This window comes from Podarcis vaucheri (genome assembly GCF_965113315.1).
Source record: "Podarcis vaucheri genome assembly, chromosome: 5".
Taxonomy (NCBI): Eukaryota; Metazoa; Chordata; class Lepidosauria; order Squamata; family Lacertidae; genus Podarcis; species Podarcis vaucheri.
Window position 1 is genome coordinate 14471772 of NC_138763.1, and position 17529 is coordinate 14489300.

The 17529-nt window shown below is 44.1% G+C and overlaps 1 protein-coding gene across 9 annotated transcripts in view; it reads right to left on the minus strand.

Annotated features, from left to right (window-relative positions):
* NLGN1 (neuroligin 1) overlaps positions 1–17529 on the minus strand; it is a 674832-nt gene that overhangs the window by 73898 nt on the left and 583405 nt on the right. The gene's annotated exons all lie outside the window — the stretch shown is intronic.

Here is a 17529-nt window from a genome sequence, read left to right on the forward strand (position 1 = left end):
AATTTTTCAGCAGAACATTAAATTGCCCTTTCATAATGAAAATGACTAACCGTCTCTTCAGAGTTGGATCAGGCCAATTAAGGTAGGGAAGAAAAGGTCCAGGTTTGCTATTGCGATCACAAGGATGACTCAGGTAATACTGACCACAGTTCCAATAGCAGTTTCTAGATTTGTGATTGTCTTGCTCTGAGCGGACCCTGCTTGGTTAACTTGATAGGACATTCCACCTAATAATAATAATAATAATAATAATAATAATAATAATAATAATAATAATAATATATTTATACCCCGTCACCGTGGATGGCTTCCAACAAAATATTAAAATACAGTAATGCATCTAACATTAAAAGCTTCCCTAAGCAGGGCTTAATTAAGTTAGCAAAAGTGAAAGAGGGAGTATTGGGACAATCTTACTGGGAGAAAACCAGAGAGAGTGAAATGATGGGGAGAACAAGAGCACAATGGATGAAATCAGCACCCCAAACAATCTGGAGTTTCTTGCCAATGCAAAAAGTGAAGCTACATCTACTCTGAGGAAGGACATAAGCAGGTCATGAGTTAAATGGTATGAGTGCACTTTAGATATGGGCGGGGGGGGAGTTCCTCTTTAACCAGGCCTATTATTATTACATTTATATGCCACCTTTATCTTCCCAGGAGCTCAATGTGGCTCACAAGGTTCTCCTCTACCCCATTTCATCCTCACAACAACCCTCTGAGGTAGGTTAGACTAAGAGATGGCGATTGGTCCAAGGTCAGCCAGTGAGCTTCAATGACTGATTGGAGATTTGAACCCTGCTCTCCCAGATCCTCGTCCAACACTTAACCATTACGCCACACTGGCTTTCAGTTGACACTGGCTCTCAGATTTACAATATACCTGAAGGAGCGTCTCCACCCCCATCGTTCTGCCCGGACACTGAGGTCCAGCGCTGAGGGCCTTCTGGCGATTCCCTCACTGTGAGAAGCCAAGTTACAGGGAACCAGGCAGAGGGCCTTCTTGGTAGTGGCGCCCACCCTGTGGAACGGCCTCCCATTAGATGTGAAGGAAATAAACAACTATCTGACTTTTAGAAGACATCTAAAGGCAGCCCTGTTCAGGGAAGTTTTTAATGTTTGATGTTTTGTTGCTTTATTATTAATATTATTACTATTATTATTATTCTGTTGTGAACAAACAAACAAACAAACAAATATTATCATCATTATCCAATGCCCTTATAAATGTGTTGCAGAAGGGGGAATCATTGGGTTGTCTTTGTTTTTGTTTTTATTGTGTATTCTGTGTTTTTTATATTGTAATTTTATGTTGTGAATAGCCCTGAGATCTAGGGGAATAGGGCAGCATAGAAATTACACACACACACACACACACACACACACAATGTGTCATGAAAGTGGGTGATTGGGTCATTTCAGCCTTGGTACACAATGTTTGCTGGAGAAAGGATGGGTCAAATAGAGCTCATATAGTAAGTTTCAAATGTTGCTTCCCAGATATTGTCCTAGCAATCCTTACAGCAGCACATCCAAAGAGCCATAGCTCACTGGTAGAGAATCTGTCTTCCATGCGGGAGGTCACAGGTTCAATCCCTGGTATCACCAGGTAGGACTGGAAATATCTGCTGTCTGAAACCCTAGAGAGCTACCGCCAATCAGTGTAGACAATACTGAGCCAGATAGACCAGTGATCTGACCTGGTATAAGGCAGCTTCCTATGTTTTCCTTTGGTTCAGAAGGACCTGAAGCAATGATTCCTGAGACAGCGGAGAGAGGTGGCGTTTTTCTACACAAGAATGCCATTTTCAGGCAGAAGAAGGAGGAAAAAAAAATAAACGTTTCGGCTGCTCTATTCCACCCTTGCTTTTATTAAGCAAATGTTCAGACACGCATATTGTTTCATTGAATTGCAATATATTTGGCGGGGACACAAAAAGAGTTTTGATCACCAATGTCCTGCTCCCCCTGGGCTTTTCTCGATGCACGGATTCTGTGTTCCATTTTGGGTCTGAATGGCTCTTTTCCTGTGTGGAAAGAAAGCTGAGAGTGGGCCCTATTGAACAAAATGGGCTCATTTCATGATTCATTACACCTCTTTTTGTCCTCCTGCATAAGCAGCCTTCCTTTCAGTTCCACACGAGGGGCAAGCAGACAATGGGGGTGCTACAAAGCGATGAAGAAGGTTCTGCACACTTTGGCTTTTATAGTAAAAGGCTGGATATGTTCTTCTTAAGACGATAATACTTCCCCCTCCACACACATATACCCCTAATTTTCAGTGCTGCATGCCATTCATTTTTCTTAAACAAAATGACACAAATTATTAAAGCTGATGGATGCTGTCGTTTACTGCTGCTCATGTAACAGGGAGTTGTATCCAGAGTTCTCCTTCTTCCAATACAAGGGCTGGATCTAGACAGATTAAACGCGTTGTGAACATCACACAGGGAAATCCCGTTGGCAAACGACGGGACTCCATAGCGCCATCGGGTGTCACAGTGTTATAACGCTTATAAAACACTTTATCTTTACAAATGTAGCTGAGTCCAAGGACTGTTGTGTTAGCGGAAGGCCACGTTTTATGCCTGATGTAGCACTCTAATGTTAACAGTTGCTCTAGCAGAAGCCTGTTGTGCAAAAGCTTGCACTACTGGAACTAACAGAACAACTGCAAACGGTCAAGTTGAGTATAAGGAGCTTAAAAGTAGCTTTTGACATTCTTTGGAATGGATTTGTGTGAAATTATTACACTTCTTTGTAACTACTTTTGGTAATGAATTTGTGTTTTCCCTCGCACAGCAACATTCCACCAGGAGAACAACCATATCATTAAGTGGCCAACTTAGCGCTACATTGGATGCAACCTAGTGTTTGTAAGGAGACTCGCCAACAGGCAATGATATGCTGCTTAACTTCAACTCTCATCAGTCCCAGCCACGATGGGCAATAGTCAGCAATGATGGGATCTGTAGTTCAGCAAAAAAAGGGCAAGGTCTCATGGCTAAATTGTCACTGATGGGCACATTACCCTCTTTTTTATTTTTATTTCTTTTAAGCAACCTAAGTTAATGGCCAATGCCATTTCTATCGACTATGCATCCCATAAATTACTTGTAGATTTGGTGAAGCACTATTTCCTTTTGTCCATTCTGAATCTTTAGCAAATCAGTTTCACTGGGTAACTCTGAGTTCTAGTATTCCGAGAGAGGGTGAAAACATTTCCGGATGTCGCTGCCCCCCCCCATCCCGCAATTATGTTGCAATTCCTCTGGAAAATGTGGGGCCAATCTATTTCATACAACCATTGCTTTTACCTTATCCCAGGTATTGTGGATATGTAAGCTGATAATCAAAACAGATAAATAAGGTTATTGCCATGTTGTGTTGCCCCTCGCACGGTAGTCCTCTGACTTTTCCCATTTCTCTCCTGAGATTAGAAGGCGTAGGGTTTATTATTTTTATTATTTTTATTCAGAGCTACCTGTTTAATCCCGGTTTCATTCCATCTCTACTCTGTAGGTTTATTAGTTCCTATTCTCATTAAGCTAAGTGAAACCCCTTGTGGCCTTTGCATATTGAATGCCCCCTAGCATGGTGCTTCCTGGCAGGTTCCTTATAGCTGAAGGAGCAAAACCGTTCTCTTATAATATCCAGGTCGTACACTGAGCAAGGGCAGCTGATGAAATGTTGTCCTTGTCTTTCTTTTATGAGCATTAATGATCATCCATATGAGGGATGCAGAAAGTACCACACTGGCATTGCTTTGGGAGGTCTATCCCCTTATAATGGCTTAAAACAAAGTCACAGCTAAGATTGAAGGGCAAATTTGGCATACAGTAGTCATGGGGGTATTGCAAATTCCACCCCCCCTTTTCCTGGGAGAGGTTATTACTGAGCAAGGCTGCAGGATTATCAACAGGGATGTTAAAAGAAGGAAAGGGAAAAATCACTCCCTGGAGGTTGAAAAGAATGAGAGGGGGAAAACCGTACAAATTATTCCATCTCACTTCCATCGATCGTGTGAATGACCTAGTGCTGTGCCGGAAATTTATCCTGCATTTCCCCCCCTTCTTCTTTGACCATTTTCCATCACTTGATGAGAAATGAAATTGCATTTGAAAATCACCAAAGGGGAGAGAAAATTTCACTGAAATTTTCACAGCTGGGGTGCAGATTTTCTTCCGGTATGTGTAGCTTCCTTTTGAGGTGGCAAAGTGGTTCTATGAGTGCCCTTTTTGTCATTCTATAAATTAATTCTATAAAATTATCTCCATTTGCACCTTTCCCAGGGGAGGACATCGCAAGTTGACTCCTCCAAGGGGCGCTTTCCAGAGCAGGAAGCAGAGGCAGCCAGGGAGGCTGTGGAATGTTAGAGCAATGTTTACTGGAAAGAAAGAGCACACATGACACCCGTAGTGAGCTTACAACACTAAGGTGAGCTCAAAACTGCACGGCCACCGAAATTCTAAAGAAATTCTGAAAATGAGGCAGAAAAATGGAGGCATCTTTTGCCATGTGAGAAAGTGACTAAGAAATTAGTGGGCAGATTTTGGCACTAGAATGAACCCAAACTGTTCTCAAATTAATACAGTGGTACCTCAGGTTAAGAACTTAATTCATTCTGGTGGTCCGTTCTTAACCTGAAACTGTTCTTAACCTGAGGTGCCACTTTAGCTAATGGGGCCTCCCGCTGCCGCGCAATTTCTGTTCTCATCCTGAAGCAAAGTTCTTAACCCAAGGTACTATTTCTGGGTTAGAAGAGTCTGCAACCTGAAGAGTCTGTAACCCGAGGTACCACTGTATTAGGAATGAGAAGCTATAAGCTGGATACTATATGCTCACTTGTTTTGTGATTCCTTTTTTTAAAGCAGATGCTCCAAAATTAATTATGGTTCAAGCACCTTCATCTGAGTAACTTGACGGTTACCCAACTCATGCAGGTTAAATAGGAGGGTTTAAATAGACAGGTGTATTGACATGAGAAAAACTGAGAATGCAAATCTGGATAAGTTTGATAGTTTACATAATCAGTGAGGGAACAATGAGTCTGCTACACATTTGTTATGTGAGACAGGGAAAACCAATATGGTGGTCTCTATACATTACATAGAGAACTGCATTCTATTAGGGTAATTTCCACCAACACATGAACTTATATGCACAATTTACAGTTGGACATGTATTTTTGTACACATTGCTTGGCTAGAAAACAACAGTGTAATTTGTTTTTTTTTATAAAAACAAAACTGCCAGTTTCGAAGGATAATTGTGGTTTGGTTCATGTATTGTTTCAGAAATGGCGTTTGAGGTAAATTTGCCTTAAAATGCAAGGTGAATTGAGTTTATTCCTCTCTACCTCCAAGAGATATACTCAGATCACCTAGCAAATATTATTCATTTCCAATTTATATATAACAAGCTTTCTCCTTTGCTATCCACCTCTGTCTCCAGAGGAGATGCTCAAAGTGTTTAGTAACACTTGACCAATGGCATCAAAGCAACATGACCAGTGCTTTCTTTTCAGGGGGTACTCAAGGCTACGCAGTACCAACACCTCTTTTTTTTGGGGGGGGGGGTAAAAAGTGTGATGCTTACTGTAACACGGTGAGTACTGGAACCTATTTTTCTAGAAAAAGGCACTGCACGTGACCCTTTGACAGATAAACAAGAGTGCTGCTCTCTACTTTTCACAGTGATCGCCACTGAAGAAAAGAGTACGTTGGGTGTTTTTAAACTACATCAACAGCCCCAAGATATGACAGCTGGAAATTCTGGGGTAAAATAACAAACCGGGTTCCCCTCTTCCCAGCAGCACTCCTGCACACAATTCTCAAATTGTCTTAAAAGTGGCAATTTTTTTTGTAAATGTCTGAGAGTAATGCTCTGGAGATATTATTTTATTCCCCCAACCACCCACCGCACCACAGTTCTGCATCTGGTGAAACAGCCTTTGGCAGTCTGGCTTTTCATTTAACCTATGGGGCAGACTTCAGGGTTGGCTGAATTTATTTTACAAGGAGAAAAGCTGGGATTAATTCTCTGGTACTGTTCAGAATGTCCTTAAGGTTCTGAACTGCTAGCTCTCCTATTAGTCACCCGGCAGGCTTCAGTGTCAATCAGTTTATTTTTACAAGGTTGATTGATGCGGTACTCTACTCCAGCAGCTACCTGGGGAACTATAGTTTACCTCCTCTTCTTTCTCAGTAGTGAAGTAGATATAGCATTTAATAGTTGACTCTCTCTCCTGATAGAGCTAGGCTGGTGGCAGAATGACAGCCAGCTAGCTTTGGGGACCCTGCAGTACCCAAGGGTTCTGAGTTTCACATAAAATTAATACATGTTTGTTGAGATTACACCTCTGAAGTCTCGGTAGGAGATTTGAAGGTTAGCTTTGAAAGGTTGGCTCAATGGCAGGCTCAGTCACAAAGAAAGAAAATCCTGCCATAATTTCTTATAGGAGGACTATTGCAGATATTAATATTGCGCGGTTGGAGGTGACGGGAAGCGTAAGAACTGAGTCCTTTTGGAATAATCATTGTCCAGGCCCATACAAAGATTATTCAAAATTTTACTTGCAGAATTTCCTTTAAAACAAAATTAAAGCACCAAAAATATCCATACAATATCTCGTGCTGTCCAGCATCAGCTCAGCATCTTAGAAAATATTAAATAAGCCAAACAGATCTATAAGCAAAGGTTTCGCTCTCTCTCTCTTTCTCTCTTTAACATCATTCATTTTGTCTGGAGCTGTTTTCCTTGAGAGCTTCATTTACAGCCTTACTCCATGAAGCCTGGGACGCAAAAGACTCAAAGGCAACTCCCTTCAAAATGGAGATTTGCAACCAAATACCTTTGCCACCTGATCTAAGGTTACTCACTCACATGTTAGCTAGCAGGAAACAACAATAGTTAATTGTCAACTAGTTAAAGCTCAGAGAGAGATCTTCTTGCTGCTCTTTAGCTTTAGTGGAATCTCCCCATGTTAAATATTTTCACCAATACACAGGCAAGCCCATTTCAGTGACAATTAAACCAATTACATACTTAACAGGGATCGCACAACTTTAGATCCATCAAGCCCAACACATTAGCTGTTCTCTCTCTCTCTCTCTCTCTCTCTCACACACACACACACACACACACACACAGAGACACACAAAGAGCGAGTGCAGTTAGTTAGAAAACAGCAGATTTAGTGATCCATGGTTGTTGACCATACCTGGCTGGTGGGTAGCATTTGGCTTGGTGGGTAGCCAGAAACACAAATAAAACAGCCAGGCTTAAGATACCAGGAACTGACTGTGGTTTGCATGCAAAAATATGCTCCGCCAGTGAGCTACAATCCCTCCCAGGAGGGCCCTTCACTGGCTGATCCCTATACTATATCCCAGAAACATGTGCCTAGATTTACAGCTTCTGCCTCTTCTGCAAGCAGAGTAAAATGTTAAGAACTGCAACAGCAAGAACAACATGTCTTACCAACAAGAGCCTTTAAATAAAATCTTAGCATGGGGGGAGGCGGAGTATTCTCTCTACATCTCTGAATCCCACCCCCCAACTAGGTTGGAAGCCCAGATCTCAGTATGAAGGCAGACAAACCGCAGTATAGCCAACTGGTATGCTGACCTCAATTCATTCTAGTTTAGTAGGTATTCATCATATTTAGCAGAATGCTAATGCAACTGACATCAAAGAAATCACACACTCAGTATGATGGACTGGCAAACTTCCAAACATCTAATCCGTCATGTGACTGGCAGCAGTTTAGTCCCCAAAGGAGAAATCTTTTTTTTGGGGGGGGGGGAGAAAGGAAAAACAAGATTCCCCCCCCCTTTTTCTCTGAAGTTATCTTTGTTTCCCATTCAGATTGTACTCCTTTCAAATTAGTATTTAAAGAAGTTATTTCCAGTGGCATTTTTATTTTTATTTTTTAAGATACCATGCACATATCTGGTTGTTGTTGTTTTTCATCTCAAACTTCAAAAGATAGATACATTTGCTGTATAACAGGAATTCTCAGCAGGCAGCACTGCCTTTCTTAAAAAGATAATGACTCTTAATTAACAGGGACTCATAGAGGAATAAATAGGTGAAACATTCAACTGCAGAGGAGAAATCCTCTCTGTAATTCAGCCTAGCAGTGGTAGCAGACTGAGACCACATTCACAACATATATTTAAAGCACTACACCACTTTCAACGTTCATGGCTCCCTCCCAAGAGTTCTGGGAGCTGTAGTCTGTTAGGGGAGCTTAGAGTTGTTAGTTGTTATTTGCCTGGTAGAGATTCAATTCCCATAGTTCTCTGGGAGGAGAGCAATTGATTGATAAACCACTCTAAGGATTGTAGTTTGGCGAGGAGAACAGGGATCCCCTAACAAAAGTAATGGGCCCCACCTGCTAGCCTGCTCCCTAAAATATCACTGGTTTGCTCATTTCTGTACATAGGGTGCCTATATTCTGCATGGACTGGTTGCATTGCAACATGTGCAAATGGCTCTGTTAGGTCCATAAATTACCATATAGCATATATTCAACACAAAAAAACAGCGACAATTTGTTGTTGACAAAGGACAGCTGGACATATAAAGAGCTCCATTACCTTCAGTAGCTTAGGGCCTCATCAAACCTGAATCCTTCCCTGCACCAACCTTACGTCTCTTGATGTTTTGTTTTTTTAATATGACATTTATTGAAAATTTTTGAAATTACAAAGGAAAAAACAAAGCTGAAAAAGAAAATAGAAAAAACAAAGAAAAAACAAACCACATCCAACAATACAAATTCAAAAAACAAAAATACACCGCAAACAAACAAAAATAAATCCATCATTCTCAAATCCTCAACTCTCATTACCTTCTTTCTTTGACCTCCTCCTCCTCCCTTTTTTTGTATCCTGGTTAATAATTATGCAGCAAATCCTTTCCATATTTCATAGTATTCTGTCATTACATTAGCTTGATGACGGCAAGAGAGGCTCTGTCTGAGGTCACTTCTAATGTACCTCAGCTGCTCATTTCCTATAGAAGTCCTTCCACTGCTCACACTGGAGACCCCATTGCCCACATCATAATTCACGCAGGGGAATCAAGCAAAAAGCAAAAGGCTATAGCTAAACATATGAAGGCCAGATTGAGCCCCAGAATGCCAGCTGCCTGCTATATCAGAATGATGATTACTAAATTAATTTATGGATTGCCTTTATGTTTCGAGGCAATTTATAGACATACCATCGTAAGAGCTACAAACACTTTCTAAAACAGTACAAGAAAACAACTGAAGATGGGTTTAAAAACCAATATAAAAAGAACACCTAAGGCAGGGAACTTTTCATCCCATTGGGGGGGAACAACTTTTCAGAACAAAAATGTTTTCCATTGCTTCTGGAAAGTATAGTTAGAGTCTGTTGTATTGCAACTGATTTATTATAACCCTAATTAGAATGGGACCTGGAGGACTACCAGTGTAGCCATTATGGTCCCCTCTGGATCTTGTCGACTACAATTCTCATCATCCTTGACCATTGGCCATGCTGGTTTTGGCTGATGAGAGTTGGAGTACAACCATGTCTGGAGCACACAACATAGACTTCTTGAGTGCTCATTTGAGGGTCCTTCTTGCATTGTAATGCAATGCAAGTAGTAATGAAGAAAGCATCTTTTGTGTGATTGTGCCAAAATATTAAACTCCCTCCCAACTCATGTTCAGCTGGTATATTTCTATCTTTTAGACACTTGGCAATATCTGTCCTCAACAAGATTTGAATGGCATTTAAGTAATTCTATGATTAAGGCTTACATCCCTATTCAATATTACTGCTGTTTCCAGTGGATTTTAGCATGACCTTGAAGCTTTTAATAATTGAGGGGAGAGATGTGGAAGTAAGTAAATGTAATATAATGCAATGCCTGTTTCTTCTCTCCACCACACCGACCCCCAGAAACTTGCCAGTTTGCCCAGTGGTTGTACTGATCCTAACAATCATAGACATAATTTTCTTGTTACAGATAGGTAGCCGTGTTGGTCTGCCGTAGTCAAAATAAAAAAATTCCTTCTAGTAGCACCTTAAAGACCAACTAAGTTAGTTCTTGGTATGAGCTTTCGTGTGCATGCACACTTCTTCAGATACACAGAAGAAGTGTGCATGCACACGAAATCTCATACCAAGAAAGCTCATACCAAGAACTAACTTAGTTGGTCTTTAAGGTGCTACTAGAAGGAATTTTTATAATTTTCTTGGGTACTTTTTCCTAGTAGAAGTTCTTGTGTCACAATCATCTGAATCACCACTAATGACCAGACCTCTCTTTGCATTATGTGTTCATTAGATAATATCCTCTAACCCTCTGAATCTCCTTCCATATAGTTTTCAATTCTCTGTAGTCTCCCAGAGCCCCTCTAGCCTATTTTCATAATTCAATATAGTTTCCAATTCTCTGCAGTCTTTTAGATCTTTTCAAAAGTTGTTGTCCAAATCAGCACACAATCAGCATACGGAATCCAATTTCTATAGACTTGGGAGGGGGGGATTGGATAAGAAAGGCTTGCAATCTATTTCTGCATTTGAGAAAACATGATTGCTTCAGAAAATGATTGGAGGTGGAAACTAAAAGTGAAGTAACAAGAGGGACTCTTTCACTCCCACGACACAATTTGGAGTCTAATAAATTGTTAGAAATCAAGGCTTTTGAACCAGTGAATTATCTCAAGAAATTCCCCAAAGCTGGTATCATATGAATTCTATCTATTAGGGTCCAAGGAAGATATTCGTAAAGACTGTGGATTCAATCCACCCAGAAACTGTTTAGTGCAAGCCTTATTAACATAGATTGGTGCAGTACTATCCTTGCACAAACCCATTCATTTCAATGGGACTTGTGCATATAAACTTCCAGGCAGATGGTGATTTTCTGCATTAAAGATATGAAAATCTGTAATGCCTAAGCAATCATGGTCCCCATCCTCATGTTGGAAACCCTACACAGGCGCACACAGCATCACTGAATAGTCCCCCCACCCCACCCCACTACATGTTCCTGTTTGCCTCTTTGCACACTCCCACTGAATACCTGAAAAGGGCTCTTCTCTCTCTGAAGTCACTGCTGCTAATAGCAAACTCAGGAGTTGAGTGCCAACAGAGGTGAGTCCAAAAGGCCCACTTTTTTGATAAAGAACAGGGATGTCTGGGAAACCGAAGAACATTTCTTTAAAAAGAAAACTATAACAGAGCACCCCCTCAAAAAACAAACCTAGAGGCAAACGGAACATATTCAGTAACTATGGGATGTTGCACATCCATTGGGGGGGGGGGGCCTCTGGAAAATCAGAAGGAAAAAGCAGTGGAATGCAGTACTTGGGGGGCTCAGCTGATCGGGACTCTGATCAGGAGCATTTTTTGGTTTCAAGTCTCCCATGTATATATCTAATCAGCAGTTCCCAATGTTCTCTTTTGGGGCTAGAGCTATTGTGTCATTACACATGCACAAATTGCTTCTCTGTTCATGGCAGAAAGCATGCACATGGCCTGCAACTTCCTTAGACATGGGCATGTGGGTGTAACATGCCAACCAGGTCTTCATGGTTTATATCCCACATATAACCCAGGAAGCAACCAACCTCTCAGGCACACAGAATGGTTTTTACATGCATGCACACTGTCTGAGCTCCACATCTACAAATGGATACCCAGCAGACTCAAAGGTGGAACAAGCACAGGTGAAGACAGCCGGTGCGCTCTTGCTTCCTCCCACACATAGTGGAACAACTTCCCCAAGCCCTTTTGTCATACTCTGAGATTTATTTATTTTTGAAGGATGTTTACAATTCGCCTTCCATCCAATGTGCTGCTCAAGAAGGTGATCCTACTCAGAGCATGGCAAAGGAGAGACAGCTAATTGCTAGGAGAATGGGTGAGAGCCTTTTTTTAAGTTTCACTCTTCCACTCCCTTCCCTTCTCTTCCCTTCCCCAGGTAATATCTGGCTGTAGTAGCTGGGAGAGGAAAGGAGCAATAAGAACATAAGAGCGTAAGAAGTGCCTGCGGATCAGTCCAGTATACCTGAAGGAGCATCTCCACCCCCATCGTTCTACCCGGACACTGAGGTCCGGCTTCTGGTGGTTCCCTCACTGCAAGAAGCCAAGGTACAGAGAACCAGGCAGAGGGCCTTCTTGGTAGTGGCACCCACCCTGTGGAACACACTCCCAACAGATGTCAAAGAGAAAAACAACTACCAGACTTTTAGAAGACATCTGAAGGCAGCCCTGTTTAGGGAAGCTTTTAATGTTTGACGCAATACTGTATTTTAATATTTTGTTGGAAGCCGCCCAGAGTGGCCGGGGAAGCCCAGCCAGATGGGCAGGGTATAAATAATAAATTATTATTAATATTATTACTGCTGGATCAGGCCAATGGCCCAGATAATCTAGCATCCTGTACTCACAGTGGCTAAACAGGCCATAAGCAAGACTCGAACACAAGAGCACACCTCACCAGTGTGGTGTAGTGGTTAAGAGCGGTAGTCACGTAATCTGGGAAACCGGGTTCGCGTCTCCGCTCCTCCACATGCAGCTGCTGGGTGACCTTGGGCCAGTCACACTTCTGTGAAGTCTCTCAGCCCCACTCACCTCACAGAGTGTTTGTTGTGGGGGAGGAAGGGAAAGGAGAATGTTAGCCGCTTTGAGTCTCCTGAAGGGGAGTGAAAGGCGGGATATCAAATCCAAACTCTTCTTCTTCTTCTTCTTCTTCTGTGTTGTCCATCAACTAGTATTCAGAACCATGACTGCACCCAACTCTGTAGGCAGAGCATGATCATCATAGGTAAAGGACCACTGGACTGTTAAGTCCAGTCAAAGCAGCTATGGGATTGCAGCACTCATCTCGCTTTCAGGCTGAGGGAGCCGGCATTTGTCCACAGACAGCTTTCTGGGTCATTTGGCCAGCATGACTAAACCGCCACTGGCGCAATGGAACATCGTGACGGAAGCCAGAGTGCACGGAAAACCATTTACCTTCCCACCGCAGCAGTACCTATCTAATTGCACTGGTGTGCTTTTGAACTGCTACATTGGCAGCAGCTGGGACAGAGTACTGGGAGCTCACCCCGTCACAGGGAGTCGAACTGCCGACCTTCTGATCGGCAAGCCCAAGAGGCTCAGTGGTTTAGACCACAGCGCCACCTGCGTCCCTGTATAATCAACATGGCTAGTAGCTATTGATAGCCTGATCCGCCATGTGTTTGCCCAAGCCTCTTTTGAAGCTGATTTATCAAGCTGAGCTTGGTGGATCCTTTGGGGAGAAGAGTAACGGCGGGGGAGAAGAGGGTGGGAGTTCTGCATAAAACACCCCCACCCCCCAATACCTCCCGTGTAATTTTACGAGCTTTTAAACAGTTCATAGCAAAGACGCTATCTAATATTTGCAATCTAAAATATATTATTCTCATGACATTGCTTGCCCTGCATAAAAGTATTGTTCCAAAGTCGAATTCAAGGTCAGAAGAAGAAGGCAAAAGGGGGAAAACTATCTCCAGAATGGACATGGATTGCTGCCAAGCTCCAAGAATGCCGCATACGTACCAGAGCACTAATAAACTGAATTGCATTAAGCATTACCTAAAGAGAATGTTAACTTCCAAAGATTTAGCTCAATATACCGTACTTCCTTGTCTGATGCATCACACAATATACTGCATTCAATGCCACATGCATTCAGATAAGCATAATGAGATAGAATTTATTATTGTATATGCAAATTGGTGAACATCTCTTTTTTCCCCCTCTCAAAAAAGCTATCAGGAAACTTTCCCCTCCCTTTTTTTACTCCTCCCCTCTTGAATCACAACTGGAATATATCCTACTTTTTTGCACCAGTTTATCTATTGACATAACATCCCTGCAATGCAGTAATTAGTATATATTTTGGGAAAGTGCATTCACGCTATTGTCACCATGTCAATAGTAAGGCTACAACCCAACTCATAACTAAACAAGCTCGCCTCCGCTGATTTCAATGGGCTTATATGTAGGCTTAACTCTGTGTTGAGTTTCGGACTGTGTGATTGTAATATATAATTCTCTTTCTTAAAGTAAATGGAACTTGGATACACTGGATTTCATCTGAACCATTGTCAACCCATAGGAATTATGGGTTCTGAGCCCCAACCTTTATGCTTCAACCACATTTTTATGAGATTATATTTTCACATCAGAAATAGACCTTCTGACATGGTAGACTTTTGGTTGAAATAGCAATTAACTCATATTTAAGATCAATAAAACCTTGGCAGAAAGGGCTTAGCAATCCCCAGCCAGTTCAGAAAGGTTGTGCTCAGTTCTCTGAAACAATCCAACCTTGGGGAACCGGCTAGGCAAAGAACTACACACCTCACTCTGAGTGGCTTCCATGGACATGCCTCTTTAGGGCACACTGGGGATTGTATAGCTGCTCAGCTAGTGCTATATAACCTTCCCAACCTATCTCCTTTGCCGCTGAAGTCAAGTGAAAACAAAATATGGAGTGAATATGGATAAATGGGGGAGATTCAGTTTGCATTTAAAAGTGAACCAATCTAAGATGTCGTTTGTGAAACATACATGAGCCAAAACAGAGCCAACCTACAAAATTTGCACTTCTCCAAATTTTGCAATGCCATTCTTCGGCAAGTAGGATGTGTACAGAAATGCACTTACTGGCGTAAGTATATACATTAGTGAAAAGAGTGTACAAATGCATTCTAGAAGGAGAAATTGCTTTACCAAAAATGTGTGCATTGGGGGAAATGGTGTACAAAGACATGTATATCAGGAGAATTTAACAGGCAAATTTTCATGAGCTTTTAAAAAACAAAAACAAAAAAACCCACAAACTGATTTGGAAATGTAGAGAAGTGAAAAAAAGTGGAAAAATGAGAAACTGAGATACATCAAAACTGACAAATTTGCACACCCTGAGCCTCTGAAGAATGAAATGGGAGACTAAAAGAGCTTTGTTAAGAACAGTGAACTTTTCAAAGGAAGTGGTTCATACATATACCGTACATGCACATGACCTCACTTGGGAATTCCATGGACCAGCACAATCTTGCAAGAAGTACTATAGCAGGCTTCCTCAAACTCAGCCTTCCAGATGTTTTTGGCCTACAACTCCCATAATCCCTAGCTAGCAGGACCAGTGGTCAGGGATGATGGAAATTGTAGTCTCAAAACATCTGGAGGGCTGAGTTTGAGAAGAAGAAGAAGAAGAAGAAGAAGAAGAAGAAGAAGAAGAAGAAGAATAGTAGTAGTAGTAGTAGTAGTAGTTTGGATTTGATATCCCGCTTTATCACCACCCGAAGGAGTCTCAAAGCAGCTAACATTCTCCTTTCCCTTCCTCCCCCACAACAAACACTCTGTGAGATGAGTGGGGCTGAGAGACTTCAAAGAAGTGTGACTAGCCCAAGGTCACCCAGCAGCTGTATGTGGAGGTCAGGGAAGCGAACCCGGTTCACCAGATTACAAGTCCACTGCTCTTAACCACTACACCACACGGCTATAGACTAGAGGAAGCCTATAGACTAGAGGTGGCTAAGATTTTGTGGATGGAGATGATGGGAGCACAGATTTGGAAAGAACGCCACTTTCTCACCTGGAGACACCTGAGACTTTGAAGAGCTTTAGAGTAGGGAGAGCTTTAGCACGCTGGAGGGAGATGCCATGCCTGCTCAGATTTCCCCCAGCCTTGCAGCGATTAGGAGGCATGGGAGCTCACTTTGGGTCAAGAGTTGGTATCCCTCAGGGCTGAGAAGAGGTGTCACAGGTTTTATTGGTTCATCTCAAGTGTGTCCCAGTGCAATATAAAATGACAAATTGTGCACAGAAAGGAGTCAGGGTTACATAAAGCAGATCAGAGCAAACAACTTCTTGAAAGAGCTACACATCTCCCAGCGTTCCCTTTGAGGCCTGGCCTCTGAACCCGGAGAGATTGTCTCTATCAGGAGCAAAAGAGGCCAGTCTGAGGTAAACTCACAATAAAACCATAGCCTCCTTTGATACAAGCTGGTTTTTAACTAGAGCCAGCAATGGAAGCAAGTAGTAGAATAGATTACATAGTGTCAGAGCAGCAGGGGTTTTGACATGAGGGGGAAAGCCAGCCAGAGATAAACCCCAATAAGGTAAATACCGTATTTTGCGCCCCATAAGACGCTCCGGCCCATAAGACGCACCTAGTTTTTTGGGGGGAAATAAAGAAAAAAAATTATTTCCCCCCCCCCAGGTGCGGGGCTGGAAGAACCAGGTCGGGGAACAGTGGGAAGGCACGCTCTGCCTCCCCGCTGTCCCCCGAGCTTGTGGGGCTGGCGATGGGGAGAAGTGCACCAGTCCCGGGAGGGCAGGCAGCTCTGTGCCGCCATCCCGAGCGGGGCGGGACTTAGCGCCCCGCTCGGGATGGCGGCGTAGACCTGCCTGCAGTCCCGCGACGGGACTGAAAGCAGAGCGCCCGACGCTTCGGGAACAATTCCGCAGCCCAGGCAGCCCCGTGGGAGGTCCCACAGGGATGCCTAGGCTGCGGATAGCAGCCTGCTTCTCGGAGCGTCGGGCGCCCTGAAAGCAGAGTGCCCGACGCTTCGGGAACAATTCCGCAGCCCAGGCAGCCCTGTGGGGCTTTATGGGACCAGCGCAGCTCTGCCCGGCCACCGGGAGCTGGGGGAGAAGCTCCGCCCCACTCCCGGTGGCCGTGCAGAGCTGCCTGCGGTCCTGGGACCAGCGCAGCTCTGCCCGGCCACCGGGAGCCGGGGGAGAAGCTCCGCCACGCTCCCGGTGGCCCTGCAGAGCTACCCCGCTCGGGATGGCGGCGCAGAGCTGCGCTGGTCCCAGGACCGCAGGCAGCTCTGCAGGGCCACCGGGAGCGTGGCGGAGCTTCTCCCCCAGCTCCCGGTGGCCGGGCAGAGCTGCGCTGGTCCCATAAAGCCCCGGCAAGTGGCTCAAGGAACAGCCTAGACATCCCTGCGGGTCCTCCCACAGGGCTGCCTGGGCTGCGGAATTGTTCCCGAAGCGTCGGGCACTCTGCTTTCAGGGCGCCCGACGCTCCGAGAAGCAGGCTGCTATCCGCAGCCTAGGCAGCCCTGTGGGACCTCCCACGGGGCTGCCTGGGCTGCGGAATTGTTCCCGAAGCGTCGGGCGCTCTGCTTTCAGGGCGCCCGACGCTCCGAGAAGCAGGCTGCTATCCGCAGCCTAGGCAGCCCTGTGGGACCTCCCACGGGGCTGCCTGGGCTGCGGAATTGTTCCCGAAGCGTCGGGCGCTCTGCTTTCAGGGCGCCCGACGCTCCGAGAAGCAAGCTGCTATCCGCAGCCTAGGCATCCCTGTGGGACCTCCCACGGGGCTGCCTGGGCTGCGGAATTGTTCCCGAAGCGTCGGGCGCTCTGCTTTCAGGGCGCCCGACGCTCCGAGAAGCAGGCTGCTATCCGCAGCCTAGGCAGCCCTGTGGGACCTCCCACGGGGCTGCCTGGGCTGCGGAATTGTTCCCGAAGCGTCGGGCGCTCTGCTTTCAGGGCGCCC